A 23,310-nucleotide genomic window follows, 5' to 3' on the forward strand; every position below is an offset into this window, starting at 1 on the left:
CACGGGGATACAAGAGGTGTGTCTTAGGCACCACCTATTGAGCAATTTTGCTCACCCCTTTTTATTTAACATTTTTTTCAGGAAACGGGAAAGAAGTGGCGGATGACGTTCCACCACAGACCTAAATTGGATTAGAAGATCGTTTTTGCTATTTTTGTATTTAAGTCCCACATTTTTTGTAAAATCTTAGTTTGTTATATTTGGTATAGAGATTTGTGAACTCTTGTTATTATAATGATATTTATGGGCTATAATTTTATTATAAGTGGTTTAAACGTTGTAAGACATAGACGTTTTGTAAGACATAGACGTTAGATCTTAACCATGTATTGTTGGGACTGTAATCACAATATTTGGATTAAAGGGTATGTGGATGCTCCACCGTGAGATGAACTATGTTGAGGCCTGATAAATGGATGAAAGGGATGCTGAAATGTATTATTTTCATTTTTTTGTAGTCAAGCAGGTTGTCGTAGGATCCTTTTTAGCGAAATTATGCCGAAATTTTTTTTATTAATGGTATCAGTTTAGGGTTGTTACAATAACTATTTTTTCTTTCAATATAAAAATTACACTTTTTCTTGCCCTTTAACTCTCACAACTTTCTACCTTACAACTCACTCTCTTTCACTTCACATTTTCTTCTCACCCCATGTTCTCTCAATCTTATCTTTATTAATACCGTCTTCAATTACCAATTTCTTATTGGACAAGAATTTCCACAACTTCCTACCAAGAAGTTATCAAACACAATCTCCAACTCTATAATAGAAGCATCCCAATGATAAATGATTTCCACCACAAGTTTAGGTCTTTTAAAAAGTCCCAAACGATAAAAGAAACTGATTGCCCCACATATCAAGCAAATGCGACCGGTTGGACTTCTCTAGTACGTACCTTGATCTTCAATAAGTCAACAAGCACGATCGATTGGACACAAATTGGACTGGTCAGGCTCTTTTAGCAAGTTACATCACAATAAGAAGTTGACCCATGCTCTAAACACCATAGACTCACCGAAAGCTCTCTCGGAGGCTTGTGTAATGTTCTCTATCAGGGGAGCCCACCAAAAAAAAAAAAAAAATCTATTAATACAGTCAATTTTAGCCCAATTAAAATAATAATTATAATAATAATAATAGTAGCCCACCCAAACAAACCTAAATCAGCTAAATTTATGTTTAATATTAACACCTGGATATGCCCTTGCAGTCTTTATTACTAAGTGATTGCAGTAATCTTAGGCAACTTGTTGAGCTTTAGATAGCCAAAACGAATGAGTTTTTTTAAAGAGAATTTAGCGGACCCGAATTTATAAGTAGCATTGCAACCTTCCCGATTTGACAAAACAAGTTTCCTTAGTTACCTAATGCATTCATGAACCTAAATAAAATTAGGGGTAAATTATAATTACCTCCCTTAAAATTTAGGCAAATCTCATATGAGTGGAGGGGGGAACCACATGATGGGAGGGATAGACATGGTTGTACAAGACTGCATGACACGGATCCGCATAGAAATCGAGTCTCTTTAAGTCTCTTTTTCTCAAAAGTGCATCAACTATATGTACTTTTTAGGCATCATGGAGAGTGGACAACTTTTACAACTAAAACACGCGCATAAATTAGTTTGATGCACAAGTATATATATATATATAGTTGTGCAATACTGGAATTGAAAATGTACATGGACATGAGTTTGCTCTATGGACATTCAGCCATTCCTTCCAATATTCATGGTTGCGACCCCAAACTTAAAATGTGAAATCTATAGATTATCCTGCAAAATGGCACAAAACATTGGTTGTTTGCCCTTTTAGATGATAATACACAATTGATTCATGTGGATAAATGTTACTAGTGAACTTGTCCATTCTAAGATTTTTTTTTTTTTTTTCTCTCGTAGAAATAGAGAAAGAAAAAACAATTAACGTGTTGAGAGGGGCATTTCCCATGCACAGATATGGATTATGTAAAGTTTTAAAATAAAAACATTTTTAAGCGGTAGAAAAGCAATCCCAAAAGAGTTTGACAAATGACAATGACTTCACTTATCACTCAATACTGAATAATTAAATTTTAATAAGGTATGAAGAAATTCTAATTTTTTAAAAAGAAGAAGAGAGCATGCAAAATCATGAAAGAGTTAGAAAGGTGAATCAACCTGTTACATTTCCTTGTCGAAGCTTAGCTTTAACGTTGTAAACATGCTTTGGGGTAGATAAAAGCTCAGGATTGCTTTGTCTCAGTCACTTTAGAATTTGGCGTGGTTTTAAACCAGCATCTGTCATATCTTTAATTAACAGAACTTCAGTCTCTGTGAAGCGACAAGCAGAAGGATGCTCCGAAATATCCCTCATGTCTTCATGGTTGTGTGAACCATTTTTAACGGTAAGCACCCACACCCCATTCTCCTCCTTTCCTCCACACATTCAAAAGGGCAATTTAAGGCGAGAACCTGTTTTTCTTTTGCGGACACAATCACAAGAGATCTCCTCCACAGTTTTACACCGATTACGATAAACACCTCCTCTGTCCCAGCCAAGTATTACCACTTTGTCCTTCTAGACTGCTTGATAGTTATGACATATCCCTGGCATCTGCATGGTTTCAGTTAACTCAATGCAAATCTGAATGTCCATTACCAGTAACAAAATGTGAAAACCTGCATTGCAGACCGAATTCACACAATGTTAGAAGCTGCATATTTTAGAACCAGATATTATATATAACGGTATAACCTCAAAATTCAGCTTACTTGTTACAAAGAGAGGACATAAAAAGTTTGATACATCACAAGTTTTGAACCTTGATTAGAACAGCCAAAAAATCAACTTAATTAAAAAGAAATAAATAAATAAATAAGACAGAAAAAGAAAAATGTGTCCACTGGTTTAGTCACCTTGCACTTGCTTGATGTTTTGATTATATCATGAGATGGCCTTTATTGAAAAATAAAAAAGAGAATAAAGGGAAAGATGGCTATCTAATGACACACACACGCGCGCGCGCACACACAAAAAAAAAAAGGAGGATAGAAAATCTAATAATACATGTTTCCTATCATTTGATATTTTAATTCTTTAAATATTATGACAACAGACCAATAGAAGGAAAAGAGAATAAAAAATGGAGAAGTGTGATTACAGACTGTAATTTGCTTCCTTTGCGGTAGAGCTTCTATCTGTTAAGTGTAGCCCGTCAGTCTATTGCTATTAGGTGGAAGTGGAACCTTAAGATTGATAACGATGACTACCCAATAAATTATCGAATATGATGCACTAGGGTTTTGGTTTTTAGGGTTATGCTTGAGATGATAAGAGTAGATTTTAGGGGTGGAGTTAGGCCTTAATTCACTGAGGTTTAAGACTGATTTTGGTTTGAAATTCGAAAAATCAGATTGCGGGATTATTTGCACAGTAAAGGAAAGCTTAAGTTTTGAGGCTAAAATAAATCTGGATAAATCAGGAGGAATTATGCTTGAATTTCGCTAACAGAAATGAGAAACATTGAAGGGATTTTTAGTTAGCTTTTGTGATCGCCTGAATTTGGTTCCAGGTCGAATTGCGACCCGACAATCCATTGATTGGTCAATGGATCAAACATCTTCCAATGGCCAACGATCATATGATCAACCAATTGAGTTTTGACTAAAAATTATTTTTGAAAACCAATGTGCCTCGAGCGATGTGTGGATCGATCGAGGTCGATCCAATAGTTATCAGTCGATCAAACTTGAAAGACATTTTTTTGGTATCTAGGTAAGATTTTAAAGTCTCTAATCATCAAGAGAGAGAAAATCCTTAAGAGAGGAGAATTCCTAATTTACTCAGACGACAACACATTTGAGTGAGTGTTTATCAAAGAGGAATTCAACAATCCAATCAAATTCAACTGTTCAATTGTTAGGGCAGAAAGGGAGAGCAATCACTAAAGAAGCGGATTCATGAGAAGCAAGGTCTGTTTATGAGCGGATAGACTATCAACCTAGTTGTAACTTCTTTCTCAAATAATGGATTGTACTTGTCTGGACTATGTCCCATTGGTGTCTCTTCTATAGTTTACTTTATCTTTAATAGAAATTAAAGATAAATAGGGACAAGGATAATTTGAATATTTTTTCCTTTTTTTTTTTAGGATTATTCAAATATCAATCATCACAATGGACTAACAAAATTTCAAATAACGAAACGTTAATTTAAAATTTTAGTAAAGTGCAAAATAACATCTATAAGACCTATTCTCTCCCCTCTAGGTCAATCACCGCTCATAGTCTGACATATTAGGCCTTAAGTAATGATCTAACTCACCCATCAAGGCCAACAACTCATGTGACAACATGGTCACAAGTAAATAGAGTTGAGAGTTAAAATTATCTCAAATTTGGGGAAACCAACACGAATCCTTGAAATTTTGTACCTTTGCCGATTCATATTTACACCATTTCAGAAAATCAACACAACACAATTAAAGTCATACTCAATCTGGCTACACTAACCAACAAGTTTGAGCAAGCTAACACATTTCCAATTAAAAGTTAGAAGAAGCAACTCTTTAATTGAACACATCTGCACCAGAAAAGCCATGACCACAAGATTGCAACTGTGCAACGCAATCATTAGGGGATTCTTCACTGAAAATTCTACTAAAACCTATATATGACTTCATACAAAAACACATACCATTAAATCTAGAAATCTCCCTATGTGACTGTAAGTACGATCAAGAAATGTCTCTCAACCGTCTATTACCAAAAAAAAATTGATAAAAACATTGGCTTTAAATTTTCTACTGATTTCATTGAATGGAACATTATCAAGTATTGCATTGCAAATCAACGCCAAGGATGACAAATTTCAAGTATTCATATGCTGCAAAATTAACTTGGAAACTGGAATTGAAACTCAAAAACTGGAAAACCCAGTACAAGTGTCAAACCATAAAAGATCGCAAGAAATTTCAAAGCAACAATTGAAAATGAAACTTACCCTAGCTTTCAATTTCCTCGTAAACTTTTGATTCGCGTTAACGACTGGGATTTCGTGGAGGAATCATAGACGCTGCTATTGGAAGTTTTTGGACTTTAATGGAAAAAAATAATTTAAAGCAAAACTTATTGGTCCTATAAAAATTTTGAAGGACTTATCTGTTTTTTGATTAAAGAAAAGTTGAATTTGGTGGTAATTTTCTCTGATTTTTTTCTGTACCAACACTCTTAAAAAAAATTTAAAAAATCGTCTGCTCATTTTCAGTCATTTTATAAAGAAAATTATTTTTATATATTTTATAAAATTATTTAGTAAAGTTAATTTAGTTAATTTATGGTTTAAATTTGTCAAAGGGAACTATTTGTACCACATTAAAACTTTAGAGATATTTTTTACACGAGAGGGCATCCTCCAACAGTATCTTCTTCATTAACATACTTTAAGAGCCTTTTATCTACTTGACCCTAACTTATAGATAGGAGTTTTAATTAGTTAGTGAATACCGATTTTCTTATATCTAAAAATTTGATGGTTAAATATTCAATTTTTTTTTTTTAAGCATATGTCAATAAAATAAGCCCAATCAGAAACAAAATAAATAAACAAAAACACCGGTCCAATAGAGAGAAAAACTGCTAGTAGAAAGGGAAAAAGAGTGGCTAGAGAAAAAGTCATTTTACATATATATATATATATATATACACACACACACTAAGGCACATGTTATGCACGTATTGAATATTTTATAACTTATTGATATAAATTTTCTTTTATTAGAAAACTCATAATAATAAATAGATAAATAGGTAATTTGTTCATAGAATTTTATACAAATTATTTTATTAACTTTAAACATATCCTTGTCTAATTAGATGTCTTTTTATTAAAAAACTCATAATAAAAGGTAATTTGTAATAGAGTTTTAGATAAATTATTTTATTTTTTATATTAATTAATAAATACTTTTTGTATTAATAATTTTGGTCTAATTAGATTTTCTTTTATTAAAAAACTCATAATAATAAATAGATAAATATGTAATTTGTGTTAGAATTTTATAGAAACTCTTTAATTTAATGTGATAGAGTTTTATTGAAAATAAAATGGGTAATTTATGGTAGAATTTTATAGATATTATTTTATTTTCTTTAAATATATCATTGTCTAATTAGATTTCCTTTTATTAAAAAACTCATAATAAAAAGTAATTTGTGGTAGAGTTTTAGAGTTTTTTTTTTTAATTTTTTATATCAACTAACAAATATTTTTTATATTAATATATAAATATTGAAATACTTATTTTATTATTTGATAAATTATTTTATTACTTTATCTACAAATGATTTGAAACATCTTGATTTAATTTCAATTAACCAATTACCTGATTTATTTTATTTCGAAACATCTTGATTGAATTTCAATAAAATAATTACCTAATTAATTCTAATTGTTAATTTATTTAATGATTTGAAACATCTTGATTGAATTTCCATTAAACAATTACCTATTAAATTTTAATTGATCATTTATTTTATTATTTGCTAAATTATTTTATTAAATAATTACCTATTTTATTTTAATAGGTAACTTGTCTATTTTAATTGACAACTTATATGATTTATTTTAATTGGTAACTTATTTTATTATTTGATAAATTCTTTTATTGTTTTATCTATAAATGATTTGAAACATCTTGTTTGAATTTTAATTAAAGAATGACCTATTTAAATTTAATTGTTAATTTATTTAATGATTTGAAATATCTTGATTGAATTTTAATTATACAATTACTTGATTTGTTTTAAATGATAACTTATTTTATTATTTGGTAAATTATTTTATCTATAAATGATTTGATTGAATTTCAATTAAACAATTACCTATTTAATTTTAATTGGTATTTTATTTAATGAATTGAAATTTTTTGATTTAATTTCAATTAAATAATTACCTAATTTATTTTATTTGGTAAATTATTTTATTATTTTATTTATAAATGATTTGAAACATCTTGATTAAATTTTAATTAAAAAATTACCTATTTAATTTTAATTTGTAATTTATTTATTTAATGATTTGAAACATCTTAATTGAATTTCAATTAAAAAATTACCTATTTAATTTTAATTGATAATTTATTTTATTTATTTGGTAAATTATGTTATAAAATAATTATGTATTGTATTTTAATAGATAACTTGTTTATTTTAATTGGTAACTTATATAATTTATTTTAATTGATAACTTATTTTATTATTTTGAAAATTATTTTATCTATAAATGATTTGAAACATTTTGATTGAATTTCTCTATATGATTTGAAACATGTTGATTGAATTTCAATTAAACAATTACCTATTTAATTTTATTTGGTAATTTATTTATTGATTTGAAACATCTTGATTGAATTTCAATGAAACAATTACCAATTTAATTTTCATTGATAAACCATCTTGATTAAATTTCAATGAAAAAATTACCTTATATTTTTTTATATTTTGTGTTACCTTTTATAGAAACTGTTTTAATAATAGTATATTTTTTGAATTAGGTAATTTTTAGAGTTTTATAGAAACTATTTTTATATTAATTAATAAATATTCTTTTATATTTTTTGTTAGAGTTTTGTAGAAATTCTTATAATAATAGTAAAGATTTTTTTAGAAACATATAAATAAATATGTAATTTGATTTTATTAGGTAATTTTTAGAGTTTTAAAGAAACTCTTTTTATATCAATTAATAAATATTTTAATTTTTTATATTTTGTGTCAGAGTTTTAAAGAAACTTTTTTTATATCAATTAATAAATATTTTATTTTTTTATATTTTGTGTCGAAGTTTTATAGAAATTTTTTTAATCATAGTATAGATTTTTTTAGAAACAAATAGAAAAACAGGTGACTTGAATTTTATTAGGTAAGTTTTAGAAAAATGATGTGATTAGAGTAAGGTGTGATACCTCTCGGATCCGAGACACGGGTTGATCAGGCCCAGGCCCAAACCCGAGGGATATCGAATAATTAATATGTAACCGAACACAGAATACAAGATAAAAATAAGAAATAAAAATAATAAGCTGAAAGAATTTAGAAATAATATCTTTTATAATTAAATATTTAGAATCTGATAATCCAAAACTCCATAAGTTTAACAACTTGGGAATCCATCTCTAGTGGACTCCTAATAAAATCCCAAACTGCATGAAAGTAAATAACTGAAGATAAAATCCAAATCTAATATCTAGAAAGAAGTCATACGTCATCGGTAGAATAGAAGTCTGTATCTGCTCTGCACGATCAAACTCTAACCCTGAAACTGACGTGCACCTGAAAAATAAAAGGGTGGGTTAGGCCCACATGCAAGTCCTGATCTACTACAATCCAAACAGGAAACCGATACACAGATACATACTAGAAAGACTCAACAATATCTAGAGTAGTCCATATATGTAAAAGTACACACTATAGGACGCTCACTAGTCCAAAAAGGTTTATCTCAGCCTGAATAGAGATACCATGCAAATCGCACATACTATGGTCATGTGTATCTAGACCTACCAGGGAACAACACCTCTGTCCAGCTATCCATCCTAGGCGATATACGCACCCTAACCATGGCCTTGAGACTCAAGCTCATACCATGGCACATATAATAAATATATAAAGTCCATACTCCTCCTAGTACAAAATACCATCCATCTGTGTGGCGATCTGGTATATGTATATCCATCCGTCCTGAAATCATATTAAGTCATTCAACTGTTTTGTTGACATGACACAAGTAGGTGATGGACTTAACTCATAGGGTTAATCCATACCTTAATCCAAATTAGGTAGGATTTAGTGTTTGACTAATCTATACCTAGTATGTCACCGTCCCATACCGGTACATACAAATCCTCCATATAGCATAGTTATTAAAACAACATTATATAATCAACAACCATACTCCAGAATATGCATTTGTATAAATTCATACATATATCAATATTAGGTATTAATTACAAAACCTAAATATCATGCTCCAATCATTTAAACTGCTAAAATAAATCATAGCATTTGAATCCTCCAAAACAACCGATACATTGATACAAATTAAATAAATTAAATATCAATTAAATCCAAACTAAGTATAGTTAAATATAATTAATTCACCATACTTATAACACTATAAAAAAAAAAATAGGATTATATATAATTGAATTATATATAAAAACTTTGCCAAGTTCCAGTCATATAAACCTAACAAAAATAGTGTAACGTATAGCCATTATTTGAGTTGTTCATTGCTCCTTTCCTTAAACCATTATTGTATTTAATGTTTTCAATATTTATTTAAGTCCCTAACATTTAATTACATCTCACAGTAGCTTTTAAACAGCCTTAGAAAACATTGTGCAGCCCAAACAGCCCTTAAAACTCATTTTAGTGCGTTTCAAGAAAGAGCAGGCTCAACAAAAACATTGAGCCTGCTCCACTTTTGACTTAGAGCCGGCTCATTCAACATTGAGCCGGCTCCAAGTCCCTAATAGAGCCGGCTCCATCATCTTTGAGCCGGCTCTAAGGTAATTTTAGAGCCTGCTCCTTCTAATTTGCAGCCTTTGCCCGTTCCAGCTTCGTCTTCTCCAACTCCGATGATTACAGAACCTCTGCGGTATGTTCTAATTCTTATTCTAGGTTCAATATTAGTCCTAAATAAGTTTAAACTACTGAGATCCAATCCTAACATGTATAGGAACACAAGTTTTAAAGCCACGTTTATAGAACCTTAGTTTGAAATTTTAAGCAACCCACAATAGATTTATTTGGTGAAATTAAATACTGCGTTAAACACTTACTCTAGGGTTCATTTAATGTCTCAGACTAATAAATATACCTTCACAACAAGAATCTAACACAAGATTTAAAAACAATCCGCAGCAAAACAAATAGCAGAATATCAACAATTTTTTTGCAAAGCAGTTAATTCACGAGAGTAAATGAAATTCATACATGCATAAAAAACTTGTTATAAAGTTTATTTAAGTCCTTTTTATCCTTGTTTTAATCCCTGGAGTCTTAACTAAGTATGCACAGAACACAGATTCATGGGAAAGAGAAGAACAGAAACTTACCTGCAGTTTCAGATTTTGAAACTGATATCCACTGTCTCTACAGTTTTCCCCTGCTCTGTCTTCCTATGCCCTCTCTGTAACGTACGTAAACTCCCTCTCTGTTTCTCTGCCCTCACAACTCTCTGTATCACTGTATACCTGAATATGGTGAATAGGGTTTTCAAAAACCCTCGGCAGACGTATACCCATATATTTATAGAGTTATACCAAAACCCTAAATTAATTAAAGCCCTAACTAAATCCTAACCGGCCCATAGAACTTAATTAAAACCTGTGTCGGCTAAAGAAACTAAACCCTAAATTATGAAAAATAGTTAATTAAAATACTTCCCAAATTACTTCCTAAATTAAAACATTTAATAATCAATTCAATTAAAGAAAATGATAAAGTCCAATCTAATGTAATACAGAAAATAAAATACAATGTAATAATTACTTAATTCACAAAATCACCATTAAACAACAAGTCATCAATTATTGCAAATAAAAATGCCAATCAACAAGTTAAACAATTTAAAATTCAAACACCATTTAATAATTTAATTAAAACAATACTAGGACTATCCTTTTGAAATTAGGGGTATTACATTCTTCCCCCCTAACAAAAGGAATTCCGTTCTCGGAATTCGCTTTTACCTTCTTCCAAAATTTCAGGAAACTGCGAGCGAATGACATCCTCCCGTTCCCAAGTGGACTCAGCCTCATTGTGATGACTCCACTGAACACGAACCAAAGGGATAACCTTGTTACGAAGGATTTGATCCAGTCGGTCTACAATACTACACGGTAGCTCCAAATAAGTTGCATCCGGTTGCAACTCAATCTCCCCAACATCGATATGCTGATACCGATCCTCATCTCGCAGAAATTTTCGCAACATGGACACATGGATTACGTTGTGTACGCGGTCCAAATTATCCGGCAGGGCCAACCGATAAGCAACAGCTCCAACACGATCCGTGATCATAAATGGACCGACAAACCGCGGTGACAACTTCCCTTTCTTCCCAAAGCGCATAACACCTTTCATAGGCGACACTTTGAGTAAAACCTTATCTCCAACCTTAAACTCCAAAGCACGAGTACGCCGATCAGCATAACTCTTTTGCCTATTCTGAGCAGTACGCATGCGATCCCGAATAAGAGCAATCTTCTCAGAAGTATCCTTAATGAACTCAGGACCCAAGAATCTGCTCTCACCAATCTCCATCCAACAAACAGGTGATCGACACGGTCGGCCGTATAATGCCTCAAATGGTGCCATCCCAATAGTTTTCTGGAAACTATTGTTATACGCAAACTCCACAAGTGGCAAGTAATCCTCCCAATGGCCCTTGAAATCAAGAACACATGATCGAAGCATATCTTCCATAATCTGATTCATCCTTTCAGTCTGTCCGTCAGTCTGAGGATGATAAGCAGTACTAAGATGTAACTCCGTACCCAAAGCCTGCTGAAAACTCTTCCAAAATCCAGATACAAAGCTTGAATCCCTGTCCGATATAATAGACAATGGAATGCCATGTAGCTTCACAATATCTAAAATGTAAAGCCTCGCCAACTGCTCCGAAGTGTAGTCAGTGTAAATAGGCAAGAAATGAGCTAACTTGGTCAACCGATCCACAATGACCCATATGGAATTATACCCCTTGAAAGAATTTGGCAAACCTTCCACAAAATCCATAGAAATGCTCTCCCATTTCCACTCTGGTATCGGTAGTGACTGTAGAGCTCCTGGCGGCCTTTGATGATCAATCTTGACCATCTGACAAGTACTACATCGGGAGACAAAAAGAGCAATGTCCCTTTTCATACCTGCCCACCAAAACTGCCGCTTCATATCCTGATACATCTTATCGCGGATGAACAGAAAACTCAAAGTGGTGAGTCTCAGTCATCACATCCTTCCTCACATCACCCGCAGAAGGTACCACTAATTGTCCATTGTACCTCAAACCTCCATCAGCTCCAACATAGTAGAATGGAACCTTTCCAGAAGCTATCTCTGCAACCTTGTCAATGCACTGTTGATCCGTGAGTTGTGCCTTCAAAACCTTGTGAATAATAGAAGGTGTAACAACCATACAAGCTGTGAAAGCATCCGACAACTCATCCACTGTCCGCAAAGCATTCCACTTCGTAGCGAACAGAGCAGAAAGACTACCAACAGGTCGGCGACTGAGTGCATTTGCTACCACATTCGCTTTCCCTGGGTGATACTGTATCGAGAAGTGATAGTCTTTCATGAATTCCAACCACCTGCACTGTTTCATATTCAGCTCCCGCTGAGTGAACAAATACTGCAGACTCTTGTGATCACTGAATAATCTGAAGGACTCACCCAACAAATAATGCCTCCATATACGTAAAGCAAAAACCACAGCTGCCAACTCCAAATCATGTGTTGGATAACTAAGTTCATGAGGCTTAAGCTTCCGAGATCCATAAGAAATCGATCGCTCCTCCTGCATCAAAACATATCTAAGACCCTGCAATGAAGCATCTGTGTAAACAAGATATTCGATCCCATTCTGAGGAGTAGGCAGAACTAGTGCAGAAGTCAACTTCCTTTTTAGCTCATCAAAAGCTCGCTGACAGTGCCCATCCCACACGAACTATACACCCTTCTTGGTCAGATGAGTGAGTGGCCTCGCAATCTTAGAGAACCCCTGAATGAACCTCCGATAGTATCCTACCAATCCGAGAAAAACTCTGAATCTCGGTAGGTGAAGTAGGTTGTCCCCACTCAACCACAGCTGAAACCTTGGCTGGATCTACTGTTATCCCCTTTTCTGACATCACGTGACCCAGAAACTTCACTTCCCGTTGCCAAAATTCACACTTCTCGAATTTGGCATACAGTTGGTGCTCACAAAGCGTCTGCAACACCATCCAAAGATGTCTCGCATGATCGTCCTCCGATCGAGAATATATCAAGATGTCATCAATAAAGACAATAACAAACTGATCCAAATAAGCCCGGAAGACTCTGTTCATTAAGTCCATGAACACTGCTGGTGCATTAGTCGTCCCAAATAGCATGACACGGAACTCATAAGATCCATATCTTGTAAGAAATGCGGTCTTAGGAACATCTTGCTCCCTAACCCTCAACTGATAATACCCAGAACGCAGATCAATTTTGGAGAAATATGTGGCTCCCCGTAACTGATCAAACAAATCATTGATCCTGGGTAAAGTGTACTTGTTATGAATACTAACTTTGTTCAACTCCCTGTAATCTATACACAGGCGAAGCGAACTATCTTTCTTCTTCACAAATAACACCGGTGCTCCCCAAGGTGATGTACTCCTACGAATAAAACCCTGGCTGAGTAATTGCTGAATTTGATTCCTCAGTTCTCTCATCTCCATTGGTGCCATCCTATAGGGTGCCCTACTAATAGGCGCAGTGCCTGGAGCTAAGTCTATCACAAAATCGATCTCACGACTAGGTGGCAACCCTAGAATCTCCTGAAATACATCTGAGAAATCCTGTACAATCGGTATGTTATCCAATGATATAGTAGTCCCCTCTTCCGTTTCCTTCTCCACATGGAACAAATAAGTGCTACCGCCTCTTTTAAAACGTGGCATAGCTACTACATACATATCCTGACCAGGTAAGGTAAATATAATAGATCTACCAAAACAATCAACTTGGGCATGGTAGTGGGACAACCAATCCATCCCAAGTATCACATCATAAGTGTACATGTCCAGGACCAATAGGTTGGCTAGAAATCTGAGTCTGCCAATATCTAGTGTCACAAGCCCATCACTCTCATGTATAATGGCTATATCGCCCAATGGTGTAGAAATACCCTGAGGTCTATTACATACCCTCGTCCTCATCTCCGATAAAGCAACAAAAGTCCTAGTTACAAATGAGTGTGTAACACCCATATCAAATAAAACACGTCCATGAAAACCATGTATAGGAAACTTACCCTCAGCAGCCTGAGGTGCCTGCATATCCTGTGGCTTAAGGTTATACACCCTGCCATAATGTAATTGTTATGGTGCCTGTCCTTGAGGCTGCGGCGGCGCTGGTAACGCCGGATAAGTCTGTCCCTGAATCCGTGGAACCTGTGGAGCTGGTAGAGGCACTGGCGCCCTCTGCCCCTGCTGCACATGCTCTCCCTACCCCTGTCTCTGTCTTTGTCCCTGTCTAACTGTAGGACACTGCCTGAAAGTGTGACCATACTCTCCACAAGTATAACAACTACCCTGGAAAGTACCAAATGGCCTTCTCTGTCGGTTAGCCTGTGGCTGACCCTATCCTGCCTGTGGTCCCCCATTCTGTTGACGATGAATAGGTGCCACATCCTTGGAAGCATCTGAACCACCCTTATGCTTCTTCTAAGGCTGTTGTCCCTGGAATCTGCCCTTATCGTTTTGTCGTTGTCCATTCCCATTCCCTTTCTTAGCTGACTGGTTAGCAGAGTCTCTGTCACCCCGCTTCTCACCCTTGGCCTGTCTAATGTCCACTGTCAACTGGTACTGCTGTAGTGCGGCGTCTACCACCTGAGCATAGGTAGTATGGGCTGGACTACCTGTAATAGCTCTCTTGATAGACCACATCAGTCCCTTGACGAAACTGTTGCGCTTCTTCTCCTCTGTATCCACCTCATTCGGTGCAAAGAGAGACAAACGCGTAAACTGCTGCTCATACTCTGCCACTGTCATGTTTCCCTATTGCAGATTGAGAAACTTAGTCTTCATGGTTGCCCTGACTGCATAAGGAAAATACTTTTCTTCAAAGCGTGCACTGAACTTATCGTAAATCAAAGCCATCATCTCCTCTATGGTGGTAACTGACTCCCACCACTGTAGTGCATCCCCAACTAGCTTGAAGGTAGCAAGCATCTGTTTCTGAACCTCCGTGCACTGAACCAAGCGAAGATGTCGCTCGATGTCCTGTTTCAACTGGTGAGCTGCTCTCGCATCGGTGGAACCTGTGAACTCAGGTGGGCTCCCCTTTGTGAAAGAACTCCTTGTCTTCTCCCAAGTATCAGTCTGAACAACCGGTGCTGGTACTGGTGCTAGTAATGGTGCTGGCTGTATCTGAGGCTGATTCCGAAGAGCAGCCGTTACCCCTGCTTCTATAGCCCGAGCAATAAGGTCATTGAGGTAAGGAGGAAACTCTGGATCTCCTCCCTAATCCCGAGTCTGCTGAACCTGCTCCTCATAGAACTGACCTTCATCCTCCTTACGCTGCATACGGGCCGCTTCCCTTAGTTGCTGATTGTTCCGTCTGGTTCTTGCGTTAGCCATTTTGTTAACACAAAAAGATAGACATCAGCACGACCAAACTGAACAGTAAAGAATACAATGAATCTTAATACTTAAGCTCTAATCAAGAGAAAACGCTACGCGGAAGTATTATACGATAAAATCCTAGAGACATTTGAACCTGGAGTGCTCTGATACCAACTGTGATACCCCTCAGATCCAAGACACGGGTTGATCAGGCCCAGGCCCAAACCCGAGGGATATCGAACAATTAATATGTAACCGAACACAGAATACAAGATAAAAATAAGAAATAAAAATAATAAGCTGAAAGAATCTAGAAATAAAATCCTTTATAATTAAATACTTAGAATCTGATAATCCAAAACTCCATAAGTTTAACAACTCGGGAATCCATCTCTAGTGGACCCCTAATAAAATCCCAAACTGCATGAAAGTAAATAACAGAAGATAAAATCCAAATCTAATATCTAGAAAGAAGTCCTACGTCGTCAGTAGAATAGAAGTCTGTATCTGCTCTGCAAGATCAAACTCTAACCCTGAAACTAACGTGCACCTGAAAAATAAAAGGGTGGGTCAGGCCCACATGCAAGTCCTGTTCTACAACAATCCGAATAGGAAACCGATACACAGATACATACTAGAAAGACTCAACAATATCTAGAGTAGTCCATATATGTATAAGTACACACTATAGGACGCTCACTAGTCCAAAAAGATTTGTCTCAGCCTGAATAGAGATACCATGCAAATTGCACATACTGTGGTTATGTGTATCTAGACCTACCAAGGAACAATACCTCTATCCAGCTATCCATTCTAGGCGATATACGTACCCTAACCATGGTCCTGAGACTCAAGCTCATACCATGGCACATATAATAAATATATAAAGTCCATACTCCTCCTAGTACAAAATACCATCCATCTGTGTGGCGATCTAGTATATGTATATCCATCCGTCTTGAAATGATATTAAGTCATTCAACTATTTTGTTGACATGACACAAGTAAGTGATGGACTTAACTCATAGGGTTAATCCATACCTTAATCCAAATTAGGTAGGATTTAGTGTTTGACTAATCCATACCTAGTATGTCACCGTCCCATACCGGTACATACAAATCCTCCATATAGCATAATTATTAAAACAACATTATATAATCAACAACCATACTTCAGAATATGCATTTGTATAAATTCATACATATATCCATATTAGGTATTCATTACAAAACCTAAATATCATACTCCAATCATTTAAACTGCTAAAATAAATCATAGCGTTTGAATCCTCCAAAACAACCGATAAATTGATGCAAACTAAACAAATTAAATATCAATTAAATCCAAACTAAGTATAGTTAAATATAATTAATTCACCATACTTATAACACTATATAAAAAAAAAAAAGGATTATATATAATTGAATTATATATAAAAACTTTGCCAAGTTCTAGTCATATAAACCTAGCAAAAATAGTACAACGTATAGCCATTATTTGAGTTGTTCATTGCTCCTTTCCTTAAACCATTATTGTATTAAATGTTTTTAATATTTATTTAAGTCCCTAACATTTAATTACATCTCACAGTAGCTTTTAAACAGCCTTAGAAAACACTATGCAGCCTAAACAGCCCTTAAAACTCATTTTAGTGCGTTTCAAGAAAGAGCAGGCTCAACAAAAACATTGAGCCTGCTCCACTTTTGACTTAGAGCCGGCTCCTTCAACATTGAGCCAGCTCCAAGTCCCTAATAGAGCCGGCTCCATCATCTTTGAGCCGGCTCTAAGGTAATTTTAGAGCCTGCTCCTTCTCCTTTGTAGTCGTTGCCCGTTCCAGCTTCGTCTTCTCCAACTCCGGTGATTACAGAGCCTCTGTGGTATGTTCTAATTCTTATTCTAGGTTCAATATTAGTCCTAAATAAGTTTAAACCACTGAGATCCAATCCTAACATGTGTAGGAACACAAGTTTTAAAACCAAGTTTACAGAACCTTAGTCTGAAATTTTAAGCAACCCACAACAGATTTATTTGGTGAAATTAAATGCTGCGTTAAACACTTATTCTAGGGTTCATTTAATGTCTCAGACTAATAAATATACCTTCACAACAAGAATCTAACACAAGATTTAAAAACAATCCGCAGCAATACAAATAGCAAAATATCAACAATTTTTTTGCAAAGTAGTTAATTCATGAGAGTAAATGAAATTCATACATGCATAAAAAACTTGTTATAAAGTTTATTTAAGTCCTTTTTATCCTTGTTTTAATCCTTGGAGTCTTAACTAAGTATGCACATAACACAGATTCATAGGAAAGAGAAGAACAGAGACTTGCCTGCAGTTTCAGATTTTGAAACTGATATCCACCGTCTCTACAGTTTTCCCCTGCTCTGCCTTCCTATACCCTTTCTGTAACGTACGTAAACTCCCTCTCTGTTTCTCTACCCTCACAACTCTCTGTATCACTGTATACCTGAATATGGTGAATAGGGTTTTCAGAAACCCTCAGCAGACGTATACCCATATATTTATAGAGTTATACCAAAACCCTAAATTAATTAAAGCCCTAACTAAATCCTAACCGGCCCATAGAACTTAATTAAAACCTGTGTCGGCTAAAGAAACTAAACCCTAAATTATGAAAAATAGTTAATTAAAATACTTCCTAAATTACTTCCTAAATTAAAACATTTAATAATCAATTCAATTAAAGAAAATAATAAAGTCCAATCTAACGTAATACAGAAAATAAAATACAATGTAATAATTACTTAATTCACAAAATCACCATTAAACAACAAGTCATCAATTATTGCAAATAAAAACGCTAATCAACAAGTTAAACAATTTAAAATTCAAACACCATTTAATAATTTAATTAAAATAATACCAGGACTATCCTTTTAAAATTAGGGGTATTACATAAGGCAAAAAAAGGCGGCTTCGAGCAATTGTTTAGTTAAAAATAGTTACCTATTAATAAGTATTTTTTTTCCAACACAACATAAATAATAGAAGGATTTTTCTTTTAAAAGGCCAGGCGCGATCCAGATTGCTAGGGACGGGTCGGGCAAGAGCAACCGCTTCGATCCAAGTCTTCAATGGTCAAGCCCGATCATGTTGGAAGCCTGATTTGAAGTAAAAGGAATTGGGCCCATAACCAAGAGGAGCCTAGAAGGACAGCTCAATGCAAGGAGTTAGTTAGGAAGCTTCTAGAAGATTTGTAATAGTCTATAAATAAACTGAAAATAGAGAAAAAAAGTGTTGAAAATGGTTTGAAGTGTAGAATTATTTCTTTTAAAATGTTTGCCTTGCCTACATCAACTCATATATAATGAGGCATTATAATTTCCCAGCATGTTTATGATTCATATAAAATAAACTTTGAACATCATTATTTTATAATTTGCCAAAGAGATTTATGAATCTATGTTATTTGTTAACGATATTGAGCTAGAGTGCCTATGACGTTCCGAATTTTCACAAACCCGGGTATGTCAATGTGACCCAAAGGTTGACCCGATAACGGACCCAGAATGCAGAAGCGAAAACAAAAACAAAATCTATCGGGATATTCAGTATCCCTAAGACACAAATAAGGCTTCTCATGAAGCCACAGAACCAAAAGAAAATAAATGCGGAAGGAAAAAAGTGTAAATAGACCAAGTATGCCCCCAAGGGCAAAATGGTCATTTCACATGCAAACAAAGTCTCAAGAGATATACATCATCCCTAAGATACAAACATGGCTTCCCATGAAGCTACGAAACTTAAAAGAAAACAAAATGCGAAAGCAAAATTTTTTATTTTTTATTTTTAAAAAGGGCCAAGTTTAGCCCATGGGCAAAATCGTAATTTTTAAAAAAGTTATGGGTGCTACTGAGTACACCATTGGATAGAAAATGAAAAATTAACGAAGATAGACTCAAGAATCACTTAATTCAAAGTTCGAACAGAGGAGAAAAGTCGAAACGAAGATTGGACGTCGCCGCGGCCATGAATAATGTTTTGATAGTATTAATAGTGCTAGGCAAAAAAAAAAATGTGAAACGTTGTGCCGTTTTGAGGCACTAAACGATGTTTTTTTGGAAAAAATACAAAGAAGAAATCCCCTTTAAAATAATTTTTTCAAATTGACCATGTCGAAAGAAAATTTTATTTTTGACGTGAAATCCCCAAAATACCCTTAAGATCACACTTTTTTTTTTTTTTTTGAAGAAGTACGCACCCGGAAATTAGATTTGACGCGATGTTTTGGAGGCCGAGACGACATTTTTTGGAAAAAAGTTGTGAAGAAACCCCCCGTAAAACCACATTTTCTAAGTAACCATGTCAAGATCAGAATTTATTTTCGAAAAGAAAAATCCTCAAGATGCCCCTAAACCAAATTTTGCGAAAAATGTAAAAATGAAAGCAACCAAGTGTTCAAATGACTAAATATGAAGTTATGGGCTAAAACAATTATGCACGCAAACGTAATAAGTGTTTTGAAGTGTGTGCGAATGGTCCGTAACCCCCAATTATGCCTAATGCAAAATCTGACCTATTAAATCTCAAAAATGTCTTAAAATGAAAAAATTTAAGCCTACCATCAACTATAACATGCAACAATGATATTTTATGCAATGTGATCATTCTATCAAGTGTAATATACATAATAAAATGTGTCCCAATGGCCCATGGCCTCAAAATACCCCAATTGCAAAATACGACATGTCCAAGCCCCAAAATCATGAAAAATGGTCTTTTGAAGCAAATTATGAAGTCAATCACCATAGATACATTCAAAGAATCATTTGGCCCTTGACCACACGTCACAAATAATATAAGAACACTATGAAAAATGATAAAACACAATTCCCACCATCCAAACTAAAATTGTCATGCTAAAGTTTCGCATTTTCCAATTTTTCTCCTTTTTAAGCATAATATCAAATAGCATAAAAGAGAAGCATAAGGTCATTGGCCGTTGGCCTCATCACATACATGTCAAATACATCACAAAAGGTATACTTACGTACACATTACATATTTAGAATCAAATATACAAGTTTTGACATTTAAAACTAAAAATAGCATTTCATACTAACATTTCCATGAATCAAATACTTCAAGTCTACCAATCATCCAAGGCATAATGCAAATCCCGAATTTTGATTCTTGTACCTGAAAAATATCCCATTACGTGGGTGAGTAATATAAAGCTACTCGTAGGAAATGAACATGCGTATAACCTAAAGTTTTGCAAGTCTTTATAAGTTGATATAAATCAATCATGTGGTTCATGCCACCTAACGTCTATATCCAAGTTGAGACTAATGGATCATTCTGAGCTAAATTAGAACATCCACATCATAAACCACAAAAAATAAGCAATTAAACAATATTAAAATATATCAAATGCCAAATAACAAAATATAAATTCACAAAGTACACAACTTGGAATTTAAAATGCAAAATCAAACAAACGGAAACTTGGACGTCACGCCGGCACAAAACCGGACACATAAGATCACTTTTAGGTTACTAGCCAGTGGGTACTTTCCCCTAAGTGCGCCCTATAAATAGAGGGCTCTTTCTGTCCCCCGTACTAGAGTCGAGCCCTAGCCATAATCATACTTACGACATGCCCAAGCTTCCAAAATCAACAAATTGTGCACAACAAGCATATACACATATACTAAACGCACAAAATCAAATATCATACACAATCAAACTGTGAAAACACAGAAGACATGCCCTAGGTCCTCAACTACCATGGTATGTAACATATTAGGCCTTGAAAACATCAAAGGTGCTAATAAATCATAATTTCATTAAATAGAAGCTAATAAAATAAAAATTAATTAATTTCTCTAGATTGCAAAACATCACCAAATGATATGAAATTAACACATAATAAGCAATATATTATAAAGAACTCAAATATCAAATCAAAAGTCTAATTAAGCCACTAAAACATTTAATTAATTTTTAATTAACTTAATTAATTAAAAATCTCTAGATTTCAAAAGTCATCCAAAAATTTCAAAAATAATATATGATGAACTACAAGTCATGAGCTCTTCAAATATCATATTATTAATTAAATCTAAGCATGCTTCAACTATGAAATTAAATCATCATTTAATTACAAGAAAAACTATTTCTAGATCTAAACTTTAAACATGCATATAAGTTATATAAACCTCAAAAACATGTAAAACACTAAGATTATTGTGATACCCCTCGGATCCGAGACACGGGTTGATCAGGCCCAGGCCCAAACCCGAGGGATATCAAACAATTAATATTTTAAAACGAACACGGAATACAAAAGTGATTAAAGAGATAAAATTTAAGCTGAAAGAAACTAAAATAAATCCTCAAATATAAATATTTAAATCTTGACAATCCAAACTCCATAAGTTTACAACTCGGGAATCCATCCATTGGACCCCTAATAAAATCCCAAACTGCATGGAAGAAAACTGAAGATAAAATCCAAATCTAATATCTGGAAAGAAGTCCTACATTGTCGGTAGAATAGAAGTCTGTATCTGCTCTGCACGATCAAACTCTAACCCTGGAACTGACGAGTACCTGAAAAATATAAGGGTGGGTCAGGCCTACATGCAAGTCCTGATCTACTACAATCCAAACAGGAATCCGATATGCAGATACATACTAGAAAGACTCAACAATATCTAGAGTAGTCCATATATGTATAAGTACACATTATAGGACGCTCACTAGTCCAAAAAGGTCTGTCTCAGCCTGAATAGAGATACCATGCAAATCGCACATACTGTGGTCATGTGTATCTAGACCTACCAGGGAACAACACCTCTGTCCAGCTATCCATCCTAGGCGATATACGCACCCTAACCATGGTCTTGAGACTCAAGCTCATACCATAGCACATATAATAAATATATAAAATCCATACTCCTCCTAGTACAAAATACCATCCATCTGTGTGGTGATCTGGTATATGTATACCCATCCGTCCTGAAACCATAATAAGTTATTCAACTATTTTGTTGACATGACACAAGCAGGTGACGGACTTAACCGATATGGTTAATCCATACCTTAATCCAAATTAGGTAGGACTTAGTGTTTGAACTAGTCCATACCTAGTATGTCACTGTCCCATACCGGTACATACAGTCCTCCAATTAACAAAGTTGACAAAACAGTATAACTATCTATCAACCACTTCCCAAAATAAGCATAAACATAATTTAACATATGTATAACTAAATTTTGTATCCAATAAAAGATTTAGAATCCCAACTCCAGTCCATTAAATTGATAAAGCAAGATTATGCAATTTACCTCTCCAACCAGTATCAAAACTGATGCAATGTATAGCAAGTTTTAACATCAGTTAATTCCATCTCAGCAGACATATATTTATACATTTATATGCACATATCCCAGTTGAAACATGATTCATAATTTAAGACCATGCAGAGAAATAAAAATTTCTAAAACAATAGGCAATTTCAATTATTTATCCAATCTTCCATATACGGGATCACTGTTTAACCATATATTAATTCCATCCTCTATAATTAAATGTAAGCATGCTTCCCAACATTTTTATAAGTCTTTAGCAATGAAATACACCATCCAGTAGCCTTTAAACAACTTTACAAAAATCCAGTTCAGCCAAACAGAGCATAAAAAACTAAATTTTACGTAATGCCAAGAGAAAGAGAAGGCTCGTCAAACAAAAGAGCCTTCTCCATTCAAAAAGAGCCTTCTCCCCTTTTAAAAAGAGCCTTCTCCATTTTAAGTTTTACGTAATACCAAGAGAAAGAGAAGGCTCTAGAAACAAAAGAGCCTTCTCCATTCAAAAAGAGCCTTCTCCCCTTTTAAAAAGAGCCTTCTCCATTTTAAATTTTATGTCTGTTCTTCTGTTGTCTTCTCCAACTCCGGTGGTTTCCCGTCATTA

The sequence above is a fragment of the Cornus florida genome, unplaced genomic scaffold (genome assembly GCF_030987335.1).
Source record: "Cornus florida cultivar Cherokee Brave unplaced genomic scaffold, ASM3098733v1 CherokeeBrave_3.0.0_Hap2_Chr03, whole genome shotgun sequence".
Lineage (NCBI taxonomy): Eukaryota > Viridiplantae > Streptophyta > Magnoliopsida > Cornales > Cornaceae > Cornus > Cornus florida.